Below are 14,343 nucleotides of genomic sequence, written 5' to 3'. Positions count from 1 at the left end.
GTTATTTTTCTGTAGGGACGCAAAGAAATATGCGGGGAACATAAATTCTGCGCATGCACAGTATTCCTCCAGGAGTACACTGAGAAGCACTTGTATCCAAAGAACACAGCACTTGTTGAATGATTCGGCAGCTCCTGATGCTGTCAGTTGTCATGATTATGGTATATTGAAAACTGCATTAAAATTATGAGCTGGCACTTTAAACCATAAGGCAGGGGTTTCAAACTGCCGACCGGCGGGCCATCTGCAGCCCACGAGCCTCTCCAATGTGGCCTGCGGGGCTCCAGCAGTTTTGGGGTCGGGTCTCTCCCTTGGCCCCACCTGGCGCCCCCGGGCGCTCTCCCCTCAGGGGCCCAGCAGCGCAGCGGAGTGGAGCTGAGCAGCGTCTGCCTGCTCACTCCACTGGCTGCCGGCGGGGTGGAGCAGGGCTGTACACCTGCATGCTGCCTCCACCCTGAGTGCTCCTGTGGCCAACGGGACGTGCGGGGATGGTGCCTGGGGGCAGAAGCACACGGATGCCCCCCAGCCCGCCCCACCTTGGAGTCCCAGGATGCGCCACACCCCCAACCCCCTCCCAGAGCCTGCACCCCCATCCCTTCCCCACATACTCCCTCCCGCCCCCAAACTCCCTCCCAGAGCCTGCACCCCCTCCCCACATACCCCCCTCTTGCCCCCAAACTCCCTCCCTGAGCCTGAACCCCCCCCAACCCCACACCCCCTCCTGCTCCAAACTCCCTCCCAGAGCCTGCACTCCTCTCCACATCCCCCCAGCCCCCAAATTCCATCCCAGAGCCTTCACCCCAGACTCCTTCCCCCATCCAAACTCCCTCCCAGAGCCCAACCTCTTACCCCTTCTACACCCAAACTCCTTCCCATAGCCTGCAACCCATTCCCCTACCCCAGACCTCCTCCTCCACCCAAACTCTGTCCCAGAGCCTTAGGCAGGTGGAGGTGAAGTTTTTGGGGGGTGGAATTTTCAGGGGTGGGTTCTAGGCGGCATGAGTGACATTGGCGCTGCTGGTAGGATTTGAGGACAGGCACTGGCCCTGAGGTAAATTGAGTTTGAGACCCCTGCCCTAATGGGTTGTCTGGTCCTGCTTGCAGGGTAGGGAGTTCTGTAGGGAAGTATGCAATTTGTGTCCTCAGCAGTTTGCAGACAGACAGCCTACTGCAAGCAGGGTTGCCAACTAACTAATCGCACAAACCCAAACACCCTTGCCCTGCCCCAGTGCCTAGGAGCCGTGCTGGTCACTTCCCAGAGCCGCGCAAAGCCAGGGCAGGTAGGGAGCCACCAACTGGACTTGGGCCTATTTAAATCTCCTGGATTGCCTTTAATAGTCACCGTGAAATTGAGGCCAATTCCAGGAGACTCCCTGCCAACCTGGGGGGTTTGACAACCCTAAGTGTAAGGGGGATGAGTTGTACCTCTCTGTTTCAGGGAGCAGAGTGCATTCTCTCTCTCTGTTTTTGGGTTCTTGTGTGTTATTCTAAGAAATAAAATAAAGTAGTGTCATGTTGCAACTTTCTAGCACGAGTATTTTATGTTTTATCTCACTGCTCTGTTTGCATGCTGTGAAACATCCTTTGCTTTAAAGGAGATAGTCAACTACTCACCAAAGTGCACCCAATGGCAGACAGACTGAACTCCCAGCCATCCCTCCCCCCACCCCCGCTCTTAGTCAAGGAATCCAAAGAAAGAGGAAAAAGAAGGATAAGGTCTAGTTGGCTCCTGAGCTTGGTCTCCACTTTCTATTTTATTCGAGGCAGGGCTGTTCGTGCCGCTGCCTATAGCTCAGGTTACCTGACACTTTATTGTAAGACCTTTGTTTTCAGTTCTTCATAACTTTGCCAACCTTTAACCATTTGGACTGATGTTTTCCATGGCAGGTGTATGTCTCAGACTGATTAACAATTCAGCAGTTTTTCAGAATGAGGTTGGGGGAAAACAGGCTGTTTAACCCATGTTAAACAATTCTTTCAACAGTTTCAATGAGGAGCTCTAGCACCCTCAGGCTTTGGAGCAGGGTCTTGAAATACGGCAGGGAGCTTGCCCTGATGTCAGGGATGTGCTTTTTGACAACCCCATGAAAGTCTGCCATATGTAGCCAAGTTATAAGCCTCTCAAAATCGCAGTTCACACATACTCGGTAGAAAGTTGTTACAAATGGACAGATAAATTCTCCAAACATTCCATCTGCCCTGGGCCTGCTCCAGCCTGGGGCCACAAGGGCTGACTAAGACTTTCTTGTGTAATTGAACGCCCCATCTGCTATGGGCTGCTGTAGTGCTAAGCACAAAAACTGAAAGCAGGGAAGCTGTTTCTTCTGTGCTCTTAATGCCCTAGCTAAGTCAATGAGAGCTGTGTTCTTAACACAAATTGCTATAAAATGTTAAACTCTCTGGGTGGGAAAAGATCAGGTCATAGATATCACAAATTGCGCACCCAAAATTAATGGGCACGTTTAACCTTAATCTCTCTGTGCATCAGTTCCCCATCTGTAAAACAAATAACGCCACCTCACCTCAGAAGGGTGGTTTGAAGATAAATTCATTGTTTAGGAAGCACTTGGAGGCTACCATGATGAGTACCATATAAGAGCCCATGATTAAGTTAATATTTCTGTTTTCAGAGCAGGGTTTGAATAGTATGCAGCAAATAAGGCCCAGGGCCACCCATTGACCATTTAGGATAAAACAAAATATTGAATAGCTGCTCGTTAAGGGAGCACCATCTATCCTGTGCACTGAATGAGACAAGAGTGCTGTGGAAAAATAGATTATGACCACGTAATTAAAGAATATTGTAAGACATACGCACGAGAGGGGCAAATTAAAGTTGCAGAGGCAACGTTAATTCTAGCATTTCCTAATTGTAGAGTGCTTAGACTTTACAACGTTAACTTTATTTTAAAGTCTATACAGGTTCTTAGACACCCTCATCACCATAGTATGAGTGCTTTGCAGTAGTGGATTAACTGACATGACTAATGTCTATCATGTGTGGCTCTTGCTCTCTCACACACATATTACGTTATCCTGAAGGCTCCCACTTTGTGGTCTCCTACTTTTTTGCCACTGCCCCTCCTTTTGGTTTTATCAAACAAAACTTTAACAAGCAATAGAGACATTCAGAAGAGCCTCAAGATTCAAACACAATCAGGGAAGGTATCTGGACCTGACCTCTCCTTTGCGTTGCAGTTTGTGTTATTTACACCTGTGCAAAGTAAGTGTGAAGTGAAATGCTATCAGATCAGACTGGTAGTGTTTTATACCCACTTTGTGAAGTTGGAATGAGGACACAATGTGCAAGACAGGGGAGAATCAAGCCCTTCGGTGCTCGCTGGTTAACATTTGTATCATCCAATACTGAGAATTGTTATGAAACATATGATTTTATTGTATAATAAAGTACAAGAGACAAAAATCCTGTGTCTACGGAAGGAGGACGGAATAGTCTCTGGTAGATTTGTTTCCCTTGCTCCAAAATGGACCCATTGGCCCGGGGTCTTCATCTCCATTTGGTTCATGTAAGCAGCGAACATCCTAATGGTCAGATCCTCAGATTCTGGAGGCTTTAGGCCCATCTGTTTGTAGCTAATTCCTGTCAGAGTATCCTAACCTGAATGGTTCCTAATCTATATTTAAAATAAGGAATTAAAATGCATCAGAGCAGAGCGGCAGGCAATCCCTTCTATTGTTAAAGAATTGTGCCTTCCTATATTATTTAGAGAGAAAGAGGGGCTGGGGAGCCAGAATTAAGCAGAAATTTCTGCAGTCCTTGAAGGGGGAAGCTCTCCAACTTAATGGAATTCCCAAGATCTCTAGGGAAAGTCTACTGCTCTTCCTGCCTCTCCAGAGGGTAACCCCCAAGGAGTCAGGCTGCCCCTGCCTTCCGACCTGCTCCCTGTGCCACAGACACCCACAATCCTGAAGAAACTCGAAAGGTCTGCACTGGGAACCAGGTAGAATTAATGCTGACACAAACATCATTGATTCCTGGAGGCATTGCCTCGGGGCTTGCCACGGGATGAGGCCATGTACAGCCCCACCCCCAAAATACACATATGCTTGCCGAAATCAGATGCTCTCCCTCTGACAGATGACTGATTGTTTGAGTGGTTTTTCCTGTGCCTTTCATTCCCTCTTCTGAATGATCTGAGGGGCATAATCCAGTCCATGTCTCCCCTGACAAAAGGCACAGGCAATGAGAGGGCAACAGCTCTGCTGTCCTGGGCTAAGGCCCAAAACGGAGACTGAGAGCTAGTCTACACTAGAAATGCTACAGTGGCACAGCTCCAATGCCTCTGGTGAAGACACTCTATGCAAATGGAGAGCGCTCTCCTGGTGGCATAATAAAACCACCTCCACAAGAGGCAGTAGCTATGTCAGCAGGAGCAGTTCTCCTACCAACACAGCACTGTCCACACCGGTGTTTAAATCGGTGTAACTGATGTCACTCAGGAGGGTGGCTTATTCGCACCCCTGAGAGACATAAGTTATACCGATGTAACCTGTAGTGTAGACAAGCCCTAATTCTCATGAATTTCCTATTATTTGGGGAGGTGGGTTTCCAACAAATAGGATCAGCCACAGTTTTGTGGCAATTAATCTTTCCTAATGAAGTAATGTTGGACCTATGGCTACTGGTCTGGTTTGCACACAGACGTTAATTTCAATCACCTCCCACCTCAATGCCTTGTTAAAGCTTGGGATAGTCATGTACTGCAAGTACAAGCTATGTTATTAGCAAACATTTCACTTTGCTGTCTCTAAACCACATTTCTTCAAACAAGACAACAGCACTAAACCTCATTCACTCCCACGTCCAGGCCAAGTTTTTAAAGAGCAGCTTTATTAATCAGGCATCTGAAAAAAAAATTGTCATTGGTGAAAAACACTTCCTCCTCTCTCCTGATTCTCTCCCTCTCACACACACACTAGCTTGGCTCTCTCACAAACAACCAAAATGCTTCAAAAAATCATACTTTTTCATAAAAATAAAACTTGGCTTTGGACAGAGAAGCAACATGAGAAGCAGCATAGTGTTGGTCAGGTTAGAGGACAGGAATTCTAACTCCCAGGCCTAAGTTCTATGGCCAAAGGCTTTGGGAAAAATCACTTTATTGCTCCATGCCTCAGTTTCCTCATGTTTAATATGAAAGCAGTCCTTTTCCACTACACAGACTGTTCTGAGGCTTAATACAGTTATATTGGAAAACCATACAGATGGAAGTTGCTACACAGTGCTGACAGTGGTCTGAAAGAAAGCCAGAGGTCTATCATCATCTGGGAACAGCAACTTTGCTAAGACAGCACTTAAAGTGCACCCACACTTTAAACCAGGGTTCTCACAACAAAAATTTTGGTGGCCTCAGAATGTGGCCACCAACTCTTGCTGGTGGCCACTCTGACAAATTTTCCTACAATACTTAACTGACTTTAGGAAAAACAAATAAATATACACATACACACCTCCAAATCATTGTAACTGATTTATGTAGAGGGTTTTTGCAGACTCAATAATAAAAATAAGGTACAGTTGTATGTTGTGCCCCGGCCCTGCTGCCTCCACCATCCTCCACAGATCCCCTGCTGCCCCCTGATGCCTCCATCCTCTCCCCTATTCTTCCCTTCATGCCCACAGGCCCCACTACTTCCTTCCCCCTATTGCCCTGAGCTCCTTTCCATGGCTCCTAGGGCGCTGCATGACAAGCTAAGGGATAAATAGCCAAGAAGTTGTAGGGCATTTTGAAGATTAAAAACCAGTTTTGTTGATCTGTGGTAGTCAGAGCGTCTCAGGCATTTTTGGAAATAGAAAAGGTTCCGCTAGAATTTTTAACAGAGTTATGAAGATTCTAACCAAACAGCTCCTAAACACCTTTGCTTTTAATTATACATTGACATTTAACACTGCTTACTTGCCGTACAGTGTTCACTGAATGATGCAACACTTTGCCATCACTTTTATTCACAATTAAACAAGACACTGCATCTCATAAAGAAAACAATGCCTTTTCTCAGTCATTTATTAAGGCCTCAATGCTGCAGATTTTGAGCAGCCAAAGCTCCCACTTAAGTCAAAGAGACCTTTGGCTGCATTCGGATGGCAAGCGTGGTATTAATTTGATTGGACCCATAGACATAGGTACAACTGGTAGTTGTATCTGTTCAGTTTTGTATCTGTAAATAGGTTCAGTGGTCAAATTAGTTCCAACAACAGTACTTTTAAAATATATTGCTGGTTTTATTGTGATCAGTTTTTCAGTTTGAGCCCGAAGTATGTAAACTATCTGATACTGTTCCTCTTAATCTTCCTATCAGACTCTTCAAACATTGACATTAAAGCAAATTATTTTAACACATTTACTTGAGACAAAGCACATCAAACATATTTTTCAAACAAATTTCCCCTAGTCTTCGCGCCACATTAATTAAAAACTTACTAGTAATTTGGGATTGGTCATTCAAGCTGTGACACCATTTTTACCAGTGAGAAGACCAGGCCTCTGGGAACTTTGATCAAATAATAAAATAAAATAATAAATAATAATAATAATAATGGGGGTTGTTGATTAACCAGTTTTGTGAATGAGCTAAATGGTTACTCTAGTATCTTCGATGTAGAGTCCTTGGGAAAGTGAAGGGCCCCTTATGGAAATATGCCACTGCCCTCGTGGCAACCAATGAACAGCAGGAAAAACCAAGAGCGAATCCTAACAACACTTTTAAAGTTATACAGAGTGAAAATGCTAGCACACAACATGGCCCAAAATAAGGGGCTCCTGCTGCCACATAAAAGCAGAGAGAAGCTTCAGGCCTGAACTATGCTACAAAATTATGACAGCCTAGCTACGCAGGTCAGGAGTGTGGTAGGGAAAAAAAAAACCACCTCCCCCAGCAAACAGCTGTGCCTTCAAAACCCCCAGTGTAGACGCAATTATGTCAACAGAAGTGTGCTTCTGCTGGCATCCTTTGGGGAGGAGATGTTTTCCAGCAGAATGACTCTTGGGGGTTTACACTGCTTCTACACTAGGGGGCTCAGTCGGCATAGGCTCTGTAGTGTAGACATGGCCTCGGACCCTACATATTCTAAGCAGGAGACATTGCTTGTGCATCAGTGTTATTCAGGCCTCACTCATTACTGCCTCTCCCCCAGCTCTCTGCAAACACACTCTCTTCCCCACTATTTTGACAGATTCCAAAACTTATAAGAGGTGGTTTGAGTTTTGTGTTTCTTTCAGATACCCATCCAATAACTCTAGTTATGAAAACTCATTAACGGAATCTACCCACTAACCATACACTATTCACAGCTCCACTGTGTCCTCCACCTGACTCTACTTTTTTGTCTCTTCACAACTAGATCATGTATGTTTATCGCTTCCTCCACATCTCCCTATTTCTTACTCTCTCTGTCCCCCTTTTAATTCAAGATTCCGTCCCCTTCTTCTCTGATCCTCCAGGGGTTGCATTTGGATGATAAGATGTTGTGTCTAAAGTCAACCAGAAATGGGGATGCATGGTACTTCTAGCCTTTCTGCTGCAATCCCAACAACTCATAACTCAGGTGAAAGTGCAGCTCAAGTTTGAACTCTAATGTGCTGACTACACAACAGAGGCAACTTCCCCTTGTATTCTATGTTTTTTCCAGTTCCTACAGAGCAACTCCTGAAGCTCAAGAGGTCTGGAGTATATTGCACCACCTGCAGATAGGAGATGCCCACAGAGGCATCTCAAAGGAGCAGAGTGAAACTGATGAGGACAATCCTTGTCTGTTTCACTCTGTTCCTGCCAGCTCTGCTAGGGATGAACTGCCTGTGGAAGCACAGGCGTGAACCTCCTCTGCCAATCTTGCAGAGTCCATCTGCATATTCTGCAAGGAGGGAGGGATAGTGCAGAGTTAGAAATTTTATCTAATGGAGTCTGCTGCAACAGAATGATAGGGATTTGGTGTCCTTCTCCATTCTGACTGCTCTCCCAAACACTCCACAGTCGGCTGGAGAATATCTTTAACCAAAAATACAAGATGTTTCTTTTATTAATAGGATTATTTCCAAGGGCCTAAAGTTCTGGCTGGCAGATTCCTTAGGAAATGACTGCCTAGATATTTCTCCCATATTTCTACATAAGGAGTAGAGTTTAGAAAGCAAGACACTTGGAAATTTACTTGACCTTCAGTTGGCATCAGGTACCATAAAAGTGTGCATACAGTTTGTTTCCCATCTGAGTCTTTTAACAGCTGTTGTAGTAAACAGTTCACTGGAAGAAAACTGAACAACACAAATTTGCTGTGATTAATCGAGGCTATTTTGGTACCAGTTCTCACCAGCCTGAAAGCAGGGTTTAGTTCTGAAAAGTGGCTAGGAATATTAAGTCCTCTATATAGCACAGCAGTTCATAGGGAGCAAGAGAGTACATTATAGCTTCATTTCAATTAAATCATTGTGCTGTAGGCCAGGCGAGATACAGCTGACTTCAAGATAAGTACAAGAATGAAAATACTTCTTACAGGCTCAGGAAATTCAGGAAGAGGAGAGGAGGTTAAGGCAACAGTAACATTTGACTGTCACCTTAAATTTAAATGAAAGTGAAGACTGACATTTCTTAAACTATATGCACTGTAAACAAACTTGTGGGGAACTGGATAGCTAGGAGGATTGGTAATGGAAGACAGGGCTTGCCTACCTGCAGGGCTGTACCAGTTTTACGTAAGGTATCATTTTAAAGCGATTTAATTAAAACAGTGCAGAAGGCTGAGTGGACATGTTTCTTCTGGTTTCAGCAAGACTTATTTCATTTTAGTTTAAATAGATTAGGAAGAAGTTTGAGATAAAACAAATTATGCCATCAACCCAAAATAAGAGTGTTGAGGTGGGAAGCTGAACTAATTTAACTAAAATGGTGTAAGACAAGGCCAGACAGCCTTTCATCTCTTGCTCTCTGGTATAAATCCAGCCCAAGCTGGTAGTTTTTAAACATGGGATTAACATCCTTTGGCCCTGTACACACACACACACACACACTACACTGTACCGCAGATACCAATTTTGCTCCACTCAGGTATGTACGTTCTGGTTCATGAAAGAATGTCACATGGGGTTTCAGAAGAAAGCCAGACTCACACTGGTCGTTAATATTGTTGTGAACCGTATGCATAGATACTATGTAAGGAGTTATGTATGGATACTGAAAACATGTTCTTAGATACTGTATTCCAGCAGAGGTGGACAAACAGACTTCCTGACAGATAACAGTTGTTTATTCACCAGCCTCTTTGTCACAATGTAAATTAAGCACTGTAAGCTAACACAAGGGAGGCATGTTTACATACAGAGACAAGAAGTCAACAGGGAAGAGCACAGCATGGAAAGAGATACACTTATCAGGAAATACACTTCAAAGGTTTGCTGGACTCTATTTGGGGAACAAAAACAACACCCTATCCTCTGGCATCTAGGAAGTACATGGACAATGCGTTTACATTTATAAAAACAGGATCTCAACCAGCCTGGCTGAAAATGCTGGCAAAGGCTTTGGGTGAGATAAACTTCATTAAACAGGAAGCTAACCTAACAGTTAAGTTTAGTCTCTAGAAAGCATTTCCATTACCCTTACTCAATATCTCTTGACTCTGATAATGAGTTGTTGTTTTCACTATAAATATACCTCCGTGCTGTGGTGTTAAGCAAGGAGCTGATCCTGCGTTGAATCATACAAACTGATGTGTGCACTGTTCCCTTGGGGTCAGCGGACCTGGTATTTCTGTGAGTGTTTGGAGACGAAGGGGGTGGACGCTACAGGGGAATGCTTCGAAGGGACTCAGGGATTGGGGTGTGCTATTTTTATCCTGCAAGGCAAGGTAAGGACTAGTATAGCCACCCAAGCACTCTGCTCTCAGCTAACAGGTTGGAGGTGTCAGGGAGCTGATACCCAGTTAACAACAAGCAAGTCTCCTTCATTCTGAATGCAGAGGGGTAACAAGGTGATTCAAGTCCTGGGTACCCCAGAAACCATCCCAGTGAGAGACTTGGCTGAGAAACGTTCACGATCCTGAGGAAAGCAGCTGAAGTGTATAGTAAGTGATTCAGGGGAAATGAGACAGATTTCATCATTTACAGTTGTACCAGTGGGCATGGATATTTTCAATAAGAAGTCCTAAATGTTGTATTAAATCACTTTCTCCGGGCGCTGGGAAACAGGGAGAGTGAAACCATCTTATCTTGCATAAACCAATCCCAATGAAATGCAAGTTTTTCTCTCCAAGGTTTTGTTCCTAGCAGGCAGCTTTTCCTTGCTTTTCTCCTCAAGGACAAAGATTCTTAATATAGCTCAACTGAATTTTTCACAGCCCTTGTTTGACTCAGATCTCCTCTTAAAGGGCCACAGGATTGTTTCTAGCCATCATTTCCATGAAGAAACAAAACAATGTGATCCGAAAGTATGATTATTAGAATTTAGATAGTACCATAAGTCTCCCTGGTGTGTTATAAAACAAGTAAAGCTATTAGTGCCTTATCAATCAGATCCCTACACCATGGATCTTCTAGACCAGTCCAAATGCAACACAGCAGTGAATGACAATAAACAAAAAATTTGGGAACCCACACTCCTTTGGTCAGCACGAGGGGGCTGAAGGGAAAGCAGGGGGAAGGAGAGGGGATTTCACTGAACAGTTGATATAAAAAGACAGTTTGCTTTTTAAGATACATTAATCCCCGGCCCCAAGGTTTATCACATTAATTTAGTCCTGGTGAAAAGTACAATTGCCCTGGAAACTGAGAGTATGTCTACACTACCAGCACACAGTGGCTGCATTGCAGCAATGCCACTATAGTGTAGACACTTGCTACAACGACAGAAAGGGTTTTTCCTTTGCTGTAGTAAATCCACCTCCCCGCCACCCCCAAGAGGCAGTTGATGATGTCTACACTGGGGCTTAGGTCAGTTTAACTACATCTCTGAGCAAAGTAGCTAGGTCAACTTAAGTTTTAATCCTCTAACTTCACAACAGGGGATAATATGAGCAGCAGCCCACCAGTTGATGCTGAACTGGAGGAAACTCCAACACAGGCCTTGTCTATACTAGACCTTTCCTTTCCCCCTAGAATTTCCCCTTGCTGATGCAATGGAAGCACTAATATAGACATGCTGCCAGCATTTTTAACCTTCATGTCATCTATCTAGATCCACTCTAAGCAGGATTATTCGACATGGTGGTTAAAGCAATAGCATCTGGTCTGCATTCATGCTCTTACTGTTGTTCCAGTTCATGGAACTCCACTGGTTAGCAACATGAATAGGAAACACTGGGGAAAGATCTAGTCACTTAGCAATGAGAGAAGTCTACATTCCTATTCAAAGCTCGGTTTCTGTCTAGTTGTGAAAGAACTGTTGCTGATATAGTAGCTTGTCCATTGGGACGTGGAAGAGACCCACAACCTGGACAGACATATTAAAATGTGTATGTGATTGTTAACGTCCTGCCCTACCCATTCCAGATTGATTTCCTTTTTTTTTTTTTTAACGTTGTTATAAATGATGATTACTCCTTAATGAACAAAATGCTCCTGGGCCTGTGCCTGACGCCCTGCCAAGCCTGCCTAATATCATCTGTGTTGACTGTACAGTGTCTCCTCCTTCTGTCCAGTTAAAAAGCTCTGTCTGGTCAATCTGAACATCCCTTGACTTACTGAGACAAGTAGGTGATTAGCACAATAAAATAGCCCCTCGCTGCACATTATTTCTCACCGTACTTCCCCAAGTCTCCAGACTCCCTGTCCTGTGCCTTAACCACAAGCCCACTCTTCCTTCAGTAGATAGACAGGTAAGTAGTAAGGCAGGTTTGCTTCCCAAATTTTGGCACCAAGCAACTAAACTTTACATTATGTCTCTGAGTCCCCAAAAGTAGATAGGCTGCCTTAGTTCCAGGGAAGCTGCCATCTACAATTAGCAAGTCAACTGGCTGGCAACTTTGCTGTCACACTGTGATCCTGTCCAGATCTCAGCAGGATAGTGAAAACGTCTCCTTGGAAGCCTTATGGCCTTTATGACAAATTCCCAATAATCTGGTGTGGGAAAGGAGGAGGGATGGAGGAATCGCATTAACAAGCAAATTTTTGTGATTAACTTTTCGATTGTTAGCTAGAAGCACATGAATTGAAAACCAGTTCTGTTATCTTCCAGTGCTTTCATGTTCACTTCACCGAAAGAAACCAACAATCATCAGAGCAGATTACATAAACTGCTACCATCCCAAAGAACTAGAGTATGTGGTTATATTGTGGGGGACAAGATTTGGGCAAGTTCTTTGTGGGCCAAGCCATGGCCAAGAATGGTCCACACAACAAAAGCCCACAATCTCTTAATGCAGGAGCAACCAGAACACTGAACGGAATTGGGGGCCTAACAGCTCCAAAACTTGCATTTGGTTTTCAAGACTCTACATTTCATTTCAGGCCACGATCTCTGTCAGCATTAGACCTAACTCATTCTCTCTGCTTAGATATGAAAATTTTAAAAGGAAAGGCATGTTGACCAAACCAAAGTCTACTGTGCACATCTACAAGTTTCCTAACCACCAGTATTTACCTAACTCATGTAGTCTCTGGAGCAGTTACAATATCGCACACATACAGAAAAAAAGCACTTTTAGACATAAATCCTTCATTTGACAGACCATAACAGGGATCATGCAAGTAAAAAAAAAGAACAGGAGTACTTGTGGCACCTTAGAGACTAACAAATTTAGTCTCTAAGGTGCCACAAGTACTCCTGTTCCTTTTGTGGATACAGACTAACACGGCTGCTACTCTGAAGCGAGTAAGTAATTAGACTGTTAAATGGCCATTTGAGTCAATGGACAAGAGAAGCTACTTCAGAGCAGTTACAAGTAGTTATTTTAGGTGGGATCAAAATTCTTCCCTACCCTTCCTGGAGAGAATCCAGAAAACTCTGCAGAATGCTCATCATATCAGGTCTTGCCTTCACGAGGCTCCCTAAGGAAGTTTCTTCTCTTTTATGCTGACGCAGCTGCAGGTGAACAGCTCGTGTACACAAGCTGTCAGCAATTTTATCATGTTTTCTAGACCCGTCTGGGCAGAGATAGCTGACATGATGATGAAGCTGCCTGTGCCCTATCGACACTACTGCTCCCACCACTGCAGTTGTGTCAGTGCTAGCGCACTGGTTGGTGATTTCCCAACTAACCTCCCTCTGCACACACAGCCCATTGCACAGCTGTGTTGAACTTCAACCCATGCAATATAAAGAAATCAACAGAACGATCACATGGAAACACTGGCAAACGTTTCAGCAAAGGAGCGTGTTTTAGTCATGTGGGAAAAAACAAAACATAATTACATTCTATAATAATCCACTCCTTAACAGAAAAGCCTCACTACTGTGCATTAACGGCCTTAGACAGAGATTTGTGCATAAGCGGATTTTTATTACATCCAATATTTACTTTTCTGAACTTCCTCCATAGTTAAAAAAAAAGAAAAAGTATGATAAGCTGTGAAATGTGTTTCCGCCTTTCAGAATAACCTGATTCTTGTCTCTGATGCAAAAGAGAAGTCAGACATCTCAAAGTTGTTCTCCCCTATATGAGCAGCAAAGAGTCCTCTGGCACCTTATAGACTAACAGACGTTTTGGAGCGTGAGCTTTCGTGGGTGAATACCCACTTCGTCGGATGCATGGATAAGGTGCCACAGGATTCTTTGCTGCTTTTACAGATCCAGATCCGGCTACCCCTCTGCTACTTGACTCCCCTCTATGGGACTCAAAAGCTCCTTTATGGATAATGAAATGATGAGCAGCCAACGGGCAGGGCAAAGCTCACACACCCTGGGGCAGCCACTGCCGCAGTTCACAGGGTATGATGCAGAGCATGGCCAAGGGCAGAGCCTGATTGCCCCCTCGCCCCTGACGCGCCCGTGTTGGCATTCGCTCACACTCAGTGCCAAGGGGGTGTGAGGTGCTGTCCCACGCGCGCCGGGGCACGGGGCGAGCCATGGCACAGGGCGCGGTGACTGCCTCTCATCTCTGCTGGCAGCTGTTCCCCTGCCCCACCGCACAGGCAGGTGGCGGGTTTGCTTCCCACGTAGGGCCGAGAGGCAGCACCTCTTCAGCCACCGCCCCGGGGCGTACACGGCCACGCAGCCCCGTCCGCGTGGATCCCAGCCCACGCGGGGGCTCGAACCCGGGCACGCTCCGCCTCCCGCAGCCCCAAACCCCGCTACAGAGCCACGGGGGGGCGGGGCGCCAGTGAGCGACAGCACGGAGAACCAATAAGAGTGGAGGTCACCCGCCAATCAGCGCGCGGCTCGGGATGACCCCGGCAG

At 45.1% G+C, this 14,343-nt stretch overlaps 1 protein-coding gene across 2 annotated transcripts in view; it reads right to left on the bottom strand.

Annotated features, from left to right (window-relative positions):
• SFXN5 (sideroflexin 5) overlaps positions 1-14,343 on the bottom strand; it is a 176,150-nt gene that overhangs the window by 161,553 nt on the left and 254 nt on the right. The gene's annotated exons all lie outside the window — the stretch shown is intronic.

Source organism: Gopherus flavomarginatus, chromosome 3 (genome assembly GCF_025201925.1).
Source record: "Gopherus flavomarginatus isolate rGopFla2 chromosome 3, rGopFla2.mat.asm, whole genome shotgun sequence".
Taxonomy (NCBI): domain Eukaryota; kingdom Metazoa; phylum Chordata; order Testudines; family Testudinidae; genus Gopherus; species Gopherus flavomarginatus.
The sequence above is the reverse complement of the archived record's forward strand: the minus strand, read 5'-3'. Positions and strand labels throughout refer to the sequence as shown.